General features: G+C 30.8%; 4 non-coding genes across 4 annotated transcripts; all 4 read left to right on the forward strand.

The window, feature by feature from the left end:
• Positions 1 to 11,428: 11,428 nt before the first annotated feature.
• On the forward strand, positions 11,429 to 11,508 carry LOC128285885 (small nucleolar RNA U61). Its single transcript, XR_008276432.1, has one exon. It is a non-coding gene; the product is annotated as a small nucleolar RNA U61 (small nucleolar RNA).
• Positions 11,509 to 11,595: 87 nt separating this feature from the next.
• LOC128285889 (small nucleolar RNA snoR14) lies at positions 11,596 to 11,680 on the forward strand. The gene has a single exon (XR_008276436.1). It is a non-coding gene; the product is annotated as a small nucleolar RNA snoR14 (small nucleolar RNA).
• Positions 11,681 to 11,756: 76 nt separating this feature from the next.
• Positions 11,757 to 11,850, forward strand: LOC128285881 (small nucleolar RNA Z101). Its single transcript, XR_008276428.1, has one exon. It is a non-coding gene; the product is annotated as a small nucleolar RNA Z101 (small nucleolar RNA).
• Positions 11,851 to 12,091: 241 nt separating this feature from the next.
• Positions 12,092 to 12,182, forward strand: LOC128285882 (small nucleolar RNA Z101). The gene has a single exon (XR_008276429.1). It is a non-coding gene; the product is annotated as a small nucleolar RNA Z101 (small nucleolar RNA).
• The last annotated feature ends 1,213 nt before the right edge of the window (positions 12,183 to 13,395 follow it).

A 13,395-nucleotide genomic window follows, 5' to 3' on the forward strand; every position in this document is an offset into this window, starting at 1 on the left:
CAGATATTATGGCAGTAGAAGATGAATTAGCTGAATATAGAACAAAACATAAGCTCACATCAATATTCATAAGTAAACAATAAATTCAAGATAATGGCTAATCTCATCTCAATATACCAAACACTACTTTAATATCAAGTCTTTGGACAGTAATATTAACAGTAAGCGATACTCTTGTTGTAGCAATTAAACATTGACAATAAACTATGTCAAACAATTGAATTAATCTTTGGACTAACTTATTGCTCACATAAATACCTTATAATTGTCACACATTTACTACCACAGATGCCATTATAATTCTGCCAAATATTAACTTACCTTTGGGTCAATTAATAAACGCATTAGTCACAAAAACATATAATCATATTAATATTTTAAATAAACTAATCTACACAAAAGAGGTCACTTTGGCAGCATTTTGTTTCAACTAATTTATTTAAAAATATTAAACATCATTAATTAAAACCTAAAGCCAAAATCTGAATTTATTTGTTTCAAAATATTTCTTTTAATTTCATCTTTCAATCAAATTAAAAGATAATAGTATATATGTAACACCCCTAACCCACATCTGTCACCGGAACAGGGTTAGAAGATGTTACTGAAGTTTACGAAATAATTACACAAAAATTCCATTATTTACTTATATTCACATCAAAGCTGTCCACTCGAGTTATAGTCACTAAATTATTTATATCTAGAGCTACGGAACTCCAAATTAAGATCTGTAACAATCATTTGAAATTAGACTCATATATCTTTATATCATAAAATCTTCAGAATTTATGGATCAGCCAAAAAGTATAATTTATTCTTCAAAGTTACCCCTGTTCTGCTATTTGACAATTTCGACCTTTATTTACTAAAAATTAATTATCTCATAGTACAGAATTTGGGTGATGTTTCTGCTTGTTTCTTTTGAAACTAGACTCATTAAGGATTTTAAACATATAAATTATAACCCATAATTATTTTTGTACAATTTTTAATGATTTTCCAAATTCAAAACAGGGGAGCTCGAAATCACTCTGACCTTGTCTCACAAAAATTCAAATATCTCCTAATATGAAAGTCTTTTGCTTACACTGTTTCTTCTATGTGAAACTAGATGCAATTAATATCTTATTAAACTTCTAATTCGATTTCCATAATTTATGGTGAATTTTCAAATTAAATTACTGCTACTAACCAAAAAGCTGCTTTTAGTACAAAATATTGTTAACTAGTTTATAACATCTTTACTTCATTTCATTTAAACTCTATTAGAATTAAGTGACCCGAATTCTTATTTAATAAAATACGATGGAAAATAAAATAAAAGTAAAATCCATATAGAACTAGACTTCTTTTATTTTATTTTAGAATAAGGTTTTTAAACCTTATTAAACTCCATCTATTTTATATTGATTAGGATAAGGTATTTCAATCCTACTAGAATATGACTTTACAAGCCTATAAATAGACATAGTCTATTCCTCTTGTATTGATTCAATTTTTTCGACATAATAAATTTTCTTCTCCTCTACCCGTGGTTTTTTTCCTGAAAGGGTTTCCACTTAAAATTTGTGTGTTCTTTATTTTATTTTTTATTTTATTTTATTTTTCACAAATTGATATCAGAGCTTCTGGGTTGTTCATCTCAATTACAGTAATGGCATCTTTGAAGTATAAAATTTAGCTGTTGGATCGCAACACCAGATTTGCATTGTGGCAGATTAAGATGCAAGTAGTTCTTGCGCAGATGGATCTGAAGGATGCCCTGCTAGGGATGATAAGATGCCTTCGACATTAACAAATGAAGAGAAGAAGCGTAAGGATCAAAATGCGTTAACACAATTACATCTGCATTTCTCCAACGGAATTTTGTAGGATGTAATGAAAGAGAAGACTGCCGCTGCATTATGGAAGAGGCTAGAACAAATATGTATGTCAAAAACTCTAATAAGCAAGTTGCATATGAAGCAGTGTCTTTATGCTCATCGTTTGGAGGAAGGTACGTCTGTACACGAACACTTAACAGTGTTTAAAGAAATTCTCTCAAAATTGGAGGCCATGGAGGTTTAGTATGATAAGGAAGATCTAGGGTTGATTCTACTTTGTTCATTGCCCTCGTCTTATTCAACCTTTAGAGACACGATTTTATATAGCTGTGAGTCTCTCACAATTGATGAGGTTTATGATTCTTTAACCTCGTATGATCAAATGAAGCATCTTGTGGTTAAACTCGACTCTCAAGGAGAGGGTCTCATTGTTCGTAGGAGACAAGATCGGAATACTGATGATGATCGTGGTAAGACATAGGAATAAAATTCTCGTGGTAAATCTAAGGGTAGATCGAAGTCTTCAAATAGAGGTAAAACTTGTAACTTCTGCAAGAAGAAAGGGCACATTAAATCTGAATGCTATAAGCTACAAAATAAGATTAAAAGGGATGCTGCGAATCAAAAGGGAAAACAACCAGAAAATTCCGGTAAAGCTGATGTTGTAGAAGACTACAGCGATGGTGAACTTTTAGTCGCTTCTGTCAATGATTCTAAAGTAAGCGATGAGTGGATACTTGATTTAGGCTACACCTTCCACATGAGTCCCAATCGAGATTGGTTTACAACTTACGAAACAGTGTCTGAAGGTGTTGTTTTGATGGGAAATAATGTTTCGTGTAAAATCTCAGATGTTGGAGCAATTAAAGTTAAGATGTTTGAGGGAGTTGTCAAAACACTTAGTGACGTACGGCATGTTCCAGAATTGAAAAGAAATTTAATTTCGTTGAGTACTCTTGATTCAAAAGTGCAGATACACAAATTGAAAGTGGGGTTTTAAAGATTTCCAAAGAGTCCCTTGTTGTGATGAAAGGGCAGAGAAAGATTGCCAAGTTATATGTTTTGCAAGGTTCTACTGTTACTGGTGATGCAGCTGTCGCTTCCTCTTCCTTGTTAGATGATGATATTACTAAACTTTGGCGTATGCGCCTAGGGCATATGAGTGAGAATGACATGGAAAAATTGAGCAAAAAAGGACTTCTTGATGGGAAAGAAATTTGTAGACTGAATTTCTGTGAGCACTGTGTTTTTGGGAAGCAAAAGAGAGTTCGATTCACTAGAGGAATCCATAATACAAAGGGAACGTTGGAGTATATTCATTCTGATCTGTGGGGGCCATCCATAGTGCCTTCGAGAGGTAGAGCTAATTATGTGCTAACCTTTATTGATGATTTTTCTAGAAAAATTTGGCCGTTATTCTTGAAGCAGAAAAGTGATGTGTTTTTCGCATTTAAGTCTTGGAAAATTATGATTGAAAAACAGACAGGAAAATAGATAAAATACCTCCGCACAGACAATGGCTTAGAGTTCTGTTCTGATGAGTTTAATAGATTGTGCAAGTCAAAAGGGATCATGAGACACTTGACAGTTCGTCATACTTCACAGTAAAACGGCGTTGCAGAACGAGTGAACAGAATGATCATGGAGAAGGTTCGATGTATGTTGTCAAATTCCAACTTACCAAAGTCATTTTGGGTAGAAGCAGCCTCTACTGCATGTTTTTTGATCAACCGATCTCTATCTGTTGCCATTGAGAAAAAGACTCCACAAGAGGTATGGTCCGGTAATCCTCCTAATTATTCTGATTTAAAGATTTTTGGGTGTCCTGCATATGCTCATATTGATAATGAAAAATTGGAACTGAGATCCATTAAATGCGTTTTTCTTGGTTATAAAGCTGGTGTAAAAGGGTATAAGTTATGGTGTCCTGAAAATAGAAAAGTTGTGATTAGCAGAGATGTTGTTTTTTATGAAACTACTATGCTACCTAACTTATGTTTTAAAGACTCTTTCAATAAAGAAAATCAAAAATAGGTGGAGCATCAGATTAATACTGAGTCAACTCCTCAAGCCAGAACAAAAATTGAGAATAGAGTTGCTTCTTCACCACAATACTCTATCGCAAAAAACAGAACTAGAAGAGAAATTAAACCTCCAAAGAAGTATGCCGAGGCTGATCTAGTTGTTTATGCTTTAAATGTGGCTGAAGATATAGATGAGAATCAAGAGCCATCTAATTATTCTGAGGCGGTTAGCTGTGAAGACTCAGAAAAGTGGATGTTTGCTATGCAATAAGAGATTGAATCACTCCACAAAAACAGAACAATGGACCTTGTGAAACTTTCTAAAGGTAAAAAAGTTGTTCGTTGTAAATGGGTGTTTAAAAAGAAAGAAGGGACTCCAGGAGTTGAAGAACCCAGATGTAAAGCAAGGCTTGTTGCAAAGGGTTACAGTCAAATTCCAGGAGTGGACTTCACAGATGTGTTCTCTCCAGTTGTTAAGCATAGTTCGATTCGAGCTTTGCTTGGTATTGTGGCCATGCATGATTTGGAGCTTGAGCAATTATATGTAAAAACTGCATTTCTACATGGAGAACTTGAGGAGGATATTTACATGCAACAACCAGAGGGTTTTATAGTCTCAGAAAAAGAGGACTACGTTTGCTTGATGAGAAAGTCCCTTTACGGTTTGAAACAGTCACCAAGACAGTGGTACAAGAGGTTTGATTCCTTTATGACTTATCATGATTTCAAAAGAAGTAGTTTAGACAGTTGTGTTTACTTTAAGAAAAACAATGATGGTTCTTTTGTGTATCTACTTCTTTATGTTGATGACATGTTGATAGCAGCAAAAGATAAAGGAGAGATAAGAAAGGTTTAAGCCCAACTAAGTGAAGAATTTGAGATGAAAGATTTAGGACCAACAAAGGAGATACTTGGTATGGAGATTCTTAGAGATAGAAAAGCAAGTAAATTGTACCTAAGTCAGAAGGGGTACATTGAGAAAGTTCTTTGCAGGTTCAATATGCAGAGTGCTAAGCCTGTTAGTACTCCTTTAGCAGCCCATTTCAGACTTTCATTGGCTTTGTCTCCACAATCAGATGATGAGATTGAGTACATGTCACATGTTCTATACTCTAGTGTAGTGGGATCTCTCCTGTATGTTATGGTTTGTTCACGTCCAGATTTATCATATGCAGTCAGTGCAGTTAGCAGATACATGGCAAATCCCGATAAAGAACATCGAAAAGCAGTTCAGTGGATTTTAAGATACTTACAAGGCACTACTGATGTTTGCTTACAGTTTGGAAGAACTAAAGATGGAGTCATAGGGTATGTTGATGCTGATTTTGCTAGAGACCTTGATAGAAGAAGATCTCTCACAGGTTACGTCTTTACAATCGAAGGCTGTGCAATTAGTTGGAAAGCCACTTTGCAAACTACAGCCGCTTTGTCTACCACTGAAGCTGAGTACATGGCGATTACTGAGGCTTGTAAAGAAGCTATTTGGATGAAGGGACTATTTAGTGAACTCAATGAAAACCTTCAAATCAGTATAGTATTTTGTGACAGTCAGAGTGCCATCTTCCTTACAAAAGATCAAATGTTTCATGAGAGGGCAAAACATATTAATGTTCGGTATCATTTTGTTCGTGATATTATTGCTCGTGGTGATATTGTTGTGAGCAAAATTAGTACTCATGAAAATCCTGCAGATATGATGACTAAGTCACTTTCTATAACCAAGTTTGAGCATTGCTTAGACTTGGTTGGTGTTCATTGTTAAAGTTAAACCCTTAAGGGGTTTTATGGAAGAGGTGGAGAACTTGTTCATTAAAAGTTCGCGATGAAGAGCTTGTTTATTGAGAATTTGTGTCAAGGTGGAGATTGTTAGAATTAAGTGACCTGAATTCTTATTTAATAAAATACGATAGAAAATAAAATAAAAGTAAAATCCATATAGAACTAGACTTCTTTTATTTTATTTTAGAATAAAATTTTTAAACCTTATTTTGTATTGATTAGGATAAGGTGTTTCAATCCTACTAGAATATGGCTTTACAAGCCTATAAATAGACATAGTCTATTCCTCTTGTATTGATTCAAATTTTTCAACATAATGAATTTTCTTCTCCTCTGCCCGTGGTTTTTTCCCGAAAGGGTTTCCACGTAAAATCTGTGTGTTCTTTATTTTATTTTTCACAAACTCTATACATGCCATATAAATCTTTAAACATAAAACAAAAGCTACTGAAATTTATCTGGATAGTGAGCTTTGTTGTGATGATCCAATCTACCAACTTTCCTTTAATTCAATCTACATAAAAATATTAAACACACACAAGTAAGCTTATTGAAGCTTAGTAAGTTCATAGGTTTAAAATTAATGCTTACCAGTCATAATATTTCCAAACAATAACAAAATATTTACTATAGTTCCCAGCCATCTACAACCATTGTTATAACACTTCACATAGTTAAGCTCAACATTAGCAACTACACGGTCCCTTTTCATTTTAGTTCACACCTCATATATTACTTATTATCAAATTAGAAAACGTCTTACGAAATTGAGTACGTCGTTGCTCATTGCCACGATTCACAACTCAGTATGGTTTTCATCATTTAAATACCATACCTACATTTCACAACTCGGTATGGGAAATGTCATACCTACGTTTCTTAACTCAATATGGATAATACCATACCTACGTTTCACAACTCAGTATGGTTAATACCATACCTACGTTTCACAACTTTTCCATGGATCAACCATGGTCTTATCTGTCAATTCATCACATGTCACGATACGAACGTACTCAATCCTGCGTTTTTCTTAATTTGAATTTCCACCTTTATTCTTTCATTTTAACATAATTTTCAAAATCCCACAACAAATTCATATATAATAACACATTATATCATTCAATCATTCACAAATAAACATGTAAATTCAACCATATGAACTTACCCAGCTGATTTGTAGAAGATTTCGAAATCTAGGAACTATTCCGTAACTTTTTCTTTTCCTCGTTCGTCTTTGGATTTTTGATCTATAATATAAAATATTTCCACTCATTAGCATTTATTTCATTTCTATTTCACTTCACAATTTATGCTCTTCAACTTTTGAAATTTCACTTTTACCCAAAAATTTACAATTTTTACAATTTAGTCCCTGCTCAATTCACCCATCAATTGAATTAATTTTTCTCAATTAACACTTTATTTTATCATTATAAACTATTTCACAACCTTTTATATTTTGAATTTCAACACCAACCTATAATTCACAGCTTTTTCACAATTAGGTCCTAAATACCATTTCCTATGAAAATTACTTAATAAAACCACTTTAATATGAAATTATAACTTCAATTTCATAATAATTCATCATAAAATTCCCTTACTCAGCCAGGGTAACTTCCAGTTTCACCCACCAAATAAAAAACTAATGAATTCTATAAGTGGACCTAATTGTAAAAGTCATAAAAACATAAAAATTATCAAGAAAAAAGCAAGAATTAAACTCACATGACCAAGGGCGAATCCAGGGGGCTGGCCCTAAACCCGACCCCCCCTAAAATGTAAATTTTCTCTTTTGGCCCTTAAATTTTAAATTAGTAAAGGTAAAATTGCACTTTGCCCCTTAAAATTATAAAAATTTGATTTAATCCTTTACAAATTATAAAGATATAAACTATAAAAAATTAAAATTTGATCTGGCCCCCTAAATATTTATTCTGGCTTCGCCCCTACACATGATGTAAAAATATGAAAAACCAGCTTTCTCCAGACCTCCTATGGCGTTTTGGCTGAGAAAATATGAAGAGATCTCTAGATTTTTCAATTTTGTCCTTATTTTATATGTTAAAGTAGTAAAATTTCCAATTTTACCCTTATTTTCCTTATTTTTCTGCTGATTTTCTTGCCCTTGCCATCCAACCTATTCACTCTTAGGCTTAATTGCCCTTTAAATGCTCTTTCTTTTAACACTTGAGCTATTTAATCCTTTTAGCAAAATTTTCTTTTGTTACAATTTAGTCTTTTTTATTTAATTGACTACTCAAACGTTAAAATTTCTCAACCAAACTTTAATACTAACTTAATGATACGCCATAAATATTTCTAAAAATATTTATGGCTCGGTTTTCAAATTTGAGGTCTCGATACCTCTTTTTGACCCGTTTGACTTAATAAATTCTTGTAATTCACCAATTCACAAATTCTTCTAAAGATATCAGACACTCCATTAATATTTCATCTTTGGAAAAAAAATATTAACTTGTAAGTGATATATTGGTGTAGTAATCAAACATTGACAATAAGAACACGTCGAATAATAAATCTTTCTTTGGGCCAATTTATTACTCACATGTAAAACTGAATAATCGTCACATATTTATCACCATAGTTGTACATGTAATATTATTAACCTTCATTTGGGCTGATCAATATCAACATAATTTAAGTTACATGCACACAAACTTTTATATTTTAAAACAAAATAATTTATACAAAGAAATCACTTTGGTGACTTTTTGCTTCAATTAAGTTATTTTAAAATATATATAAACATACATTCAAATTTAAATTTCCCAATAGTCAAATGTCAAAACTATTTTTTATTGCTTTATAGACTCAAATAACCCAAAATAAGGTTGTCTTAATAATGCAATAAAAAATTGAAAATATTAATTTTTGACTATTTCTTCTTTTTTTTTTGTTCCAAAATCATATATATCAAAACCAAATGAAATAATGTAGTGGTTCAAAGCCAAATAATTAACAAGCACATGTATTCATAATTTTGACATGAATAAAAATACCAAAATAATTCACGATATACATGTATTCATAATCAAATAGAAAAACTTACCCTGAATTTACCATGTAAATCCAAAGTTGTATTTATGATTAAACAAATATTCACATAAATACTTGAAAAATATTTTCAAGCCAATAAATCTCAAAAACAAAATCATAATACTTGGCATATCCCACAATTCATACAATAAACCATATCATCATAATTTAACCAAATATTTGGAACCATAAGATGCCAAAACCTAAGATTATATAACCAAATTTAAAACCAAAATATTTAAATATGTATATAGTTGACATGAATTTGCACCAAATCACCCATAAAATTGAATATATAACCATAACAAAAAAAAAAACTTCAATGATATCCATCAAAACTTAATTTCACCAATTAAACTATAAAAGATATCTTATTGAATAATGGTTATAAATACTGTTCACACAAACTATAATCATGTATTAATCCTCAAAATCATTGATATGCATATAATATATATACATAGACAAATATAAAAATAATCTTGGCTTGCCTTACATATTTCATGTAACTCAAATTTATATTAATGACTAAAGACATTATCATAAAACTTCTTTATAAGCACAAATACTTAAAAAAATCCATAACAACAAAATATAAAAAGAATCTCAAATTATATAAAAGTATTTATATGTGCAACTAGCTATGGAAATTTATAACCACCATATTTAAAAAATAATCCCAAATATTTTAATTTTAGTTAGATTACATAAAGATTAAAACTTAAATAAAATAATTATAAAAGAAACCAAAAGTAATCATTCAGTATATATGAATTGAATTCAATGGTGAATATAATTCATCATAAATAAAGATAAAGGATGATGATTCCATATATATTCAACTAGAAACAGAAAATTTAAAACAAATAGTGCAAAAAAAATATATCCTACCAACATTCATTTATTCGATTATCAAGTGAATTAACTTTCAAAATCAATTATACAACCTAATTGGAATTCTTCAATTGCAAAAAGTTGTAAGTCTATAATTTTAATTTAATAATGACTTTAACCAAAATTTATAAAATAATTGTGTGAAAAGAAGAGAAAGAAATCTCACAAATAAATTTTATCAATTGATTATAAATAAATAAATAAACCTTCATCTTTCGAATAGTATATGCAAATATTAAACTAGATTATATTTATAAAACCTTAAAATTTTATTTAAAGAATCAAAACCCAAAATTTATCGAGAATCTTAAAGATTCAACATAATATATAATTAAAATATCAAATCCATACAATTAAAAAAGAAAAACAAATCAATCCAAAATTAATAAAGAATCAATTCATTCTCAATGATTCAACATGACAAAGCTCGGATGCCATTTGTTAGATTTGTATAATAAATTTGAAATAAATTTTAATAAACTAGGATCTATCACGTCTATCAAATCATCAAGAATAAATCAAGAACAAAACTAGATGCGGAAGCATACCTGAATCCATGAATTTCTTGAAGTTTTACCAGATCTTGGGGATTTGATCTTCTAAATTAGCACACAAGAAATTTAGAGCATATCTGCCCACTCTTTCCTAATGATGATATTAGAAAAGATATATTGTGTGTAATTTGGGGACCATAACCTTAATATTTATAACATTGGCATATTAGTTCTAATCAAATTCTAATTAGCCCATCATTAATTAGAATTTGATTAGAACTTAATTACTAGAGTATCCACATATATTTGACCCATACTTTATTTAATAATTAAAGCCCATATTTGACCCTTATTATATATGTGATGTCCATATTTTCCAACATGAAGCTTTATTGGGTTTTAGCAACTATTTTTTTATTTGGTTAGTTGTTTTTCAGATAGCTATACTTGAAATTCCATTTTATTGTTAAGTAAATCTATGCAAGCAGATGACATAGCCTCTTATTAATATGAACTTGAGCATAGATCGTTCTTTAACGATTATGAAATACTTATACAACCATTTTCTGCTGTTTTATTCTTTTAATTATATTTTTCATTGGTTTCCTTTGTTTGATCATTGAGGGTTGATCAATATAGGATTTTGATGTTGTAAGTTGATTAATACTGGCATCAAAGTTTTTGTATCTAAGGCTGAGTTTGGATGAGCGGTGCGTTTAGCTGCAATTACTGTAAAAACAACGGTGACAGTGAGATTAGATACTGTAGTGTGAGACAAAAAGTAAGTTAAACGTACTGCATCGTAACCCACCACCCATCTAAAACCACCTTAAGTTCCAAAATTTATATTCATTTTCAAAAAAAAAATACTATAACTTTTAATCCCTAAATTTGAAATTTAAGTCTACTTTGATACCTATATTTTTTTTTATCCTTTTAGTAATTGAACTTGATAATTAAATTCATTTTTATTTTTGAACTTGGCAAAAGCAAAAGTGATCCAGCATTATCATCAAAATTAGATGGAATCTAAGTTCAAGGACTAAAATAGATCTAGTTGCCCAATCCAAATACTTAAGTGGACCAAAACAAAAGTCTAGGTATCAAAATGGACTAATTGCCAATTTCAGAGACTAAAAATTATATTAACCCAAAAATTAGGGCATTTACCTTATTTGTTTATTTATTTTTAATTCAATACTTGAATTCCGTCATTTCGCAACACATTGTCAAGTTGCTACTAGGGTTTCACCCTGCACTATAAATATCCTTTTTTCTGCCCAGCTTCAACAACTACTTGAGCTACGTTAAGCTGCCGTCTCTCTAATTTTCCTTTCTTTGCTTCTAAAAGTAGCGTTGATGAACATCATTTTGTGTACCAGAGGAGTTTCCGGTGATGGTCACACAATCCCTCTAAGAAGTTCTGAGCTTACTCATATCTTAATTTTGTTTTAATTTTATAATGTTTAAAATAAAATTTATTCGATTTCTTATAAAAGAGGGAGAAAGAAATAAAAAGTGATGTGATGATAGAAATTCAATGGTCTGTCAATCCACTGATCTAATTTGATGTTACATTGAAGTTCCGACAGGTTCTGATCGCTTTTTATTCCCCCTTTCTTCTAGATTTCTTTAAAAAATGATTTTAGGTTTGAACTTGGTTCTACTGAGTTCATGTTCTGGGCATATGATGAATCTGATGTTGTAATGGGTAATTTGCGTCTGAACTAGTATTTCTTGATGCTAAAACACCTTGGAGACCTGATGCCACTTTTTACAATGTATATGGAAACTTTATTTTCTTTAGTGATTGAAGCCAGATCTTATGCTTGTTTCGTTGGATTCCTTTTTTTACTTAGGTTATGATGGATTTGCTTATTAGATAGCATATCGCTAAAGGTTTGCTTACAGCCTTTAAGTAATGTTTCAATTTTTGTACTCTAATTCATTCAAAGCTTTGCTTTTTTAATTTTTTCGTTTATCAATTCAACAATTTTCCCCTCATGTTTATGTTTTTGGGCAATTGATGAATTCCTTTATGCAATGGGTAATTTGCGTCTGATAATCTTTACTGATGCTATCACCTTGGAGACCTGATGCCCTTTTCTTGCGTTACTTTTAAAGCATTATGTGCTTTGTCTTTTCTAATTTGAATTGCCTTTTGGATTCATAATTAGCTTGTCAAGTTGGGTTCAGGTTTTATATCTTATATTTGAGTTATGATTAAGTGTATATCTTTATATTGACTGTATATTGATTCAAAGTGTCATTGTACTGCATGTGACATCTCGTAACAACTATTTAGCCCCAGTTTTGTTTAAGGGGACCTGTAATACTGAATGGAACCTTAAATGGGTTTGCTGATTTTCTTTTTTCTTGAGTTCTAGTCTTCTCCAGTGGATTATTAACGGTGCATAATATAATGTCACCTCTTCAGAATTGTGTGCGTTACTTTTTAATAAACCTTAGTTTTGATTTACGCTTGTCATGCCTTCTTCAAGACAATCTCTGATATTGGTCAGATATGCTGTAAATGCTTAATGGATGAGCAACTAGGGGTGAGCAAAATTCGATTCGATTCGAAAAACTCGATAAAAAATTTAAATTTTGAATTAAATAGTTCGAGTTATTTGAGTTAATCAAGTTATTCGGATCAACTCGAATAAAAAATTAAGTTTTTCGGTTCAACTCGAATATAAATTACATAATTCGAGTTATCCGAAAATCCGAATAAGAAAAGACAAAACTATATAGTTTTGATAAATGTTTATTTTATTAAAAGTTAAAATTCAAAATAATTAAGTTAAAAGGTAAAACTACGTTGTTTTGATAAATATTTACTCATTAAGTTAAAAGACTAAATTATTATATTATTCATATATTTAAATAATCTTATACTTTATCTACTAGTTAAATAATCTGTCTATCTAAACAGAACATTAAGTATAAATAATAGGATTTGTTAACTCGACTCGATTTGACTCGAATTTTTTTGACTCGATTTGATTTGATTCGAAAAAATTTCAAATTGAGTTCGGTTGCTAAAATAGGATTTGTCAACTCGACTAACTCGAAAATTTTTGACTCGATTCGACTCGACTCGATCGAATACTCACCCCTATGAGCAACCTTGGCAAGGGGACTCGGAAGACTTTTTCTCTCGTTTGTAATATGCAATGGCTTGATTATGATATATTTTTTTGTTTATTTGCCGAGAAGATCAAGTGTGTAATGTTTTGAGAAACACACCAAATTGTATTTGTTTTTTTTATTGCATAGCAATTGGATTTGGTAGTTTTTTACATGTAACTTTTGCCA

The sequence above is a fragment of the Gossypium arboreum genome, chromosome 12 (assembly GCF_025698485.1).
Source record: "Gossypium arboreum isolate Shixiya-1 chromosome 12, ASM2569848v2, whole genome shotgun sequence".
Taxonomy (NCBI): Eukaryota; Viridiplantae; Streptophyta; class Magnoliopsida; order Malvales; family Malvaceae; genus Gossypium; species Gossypium arboreum.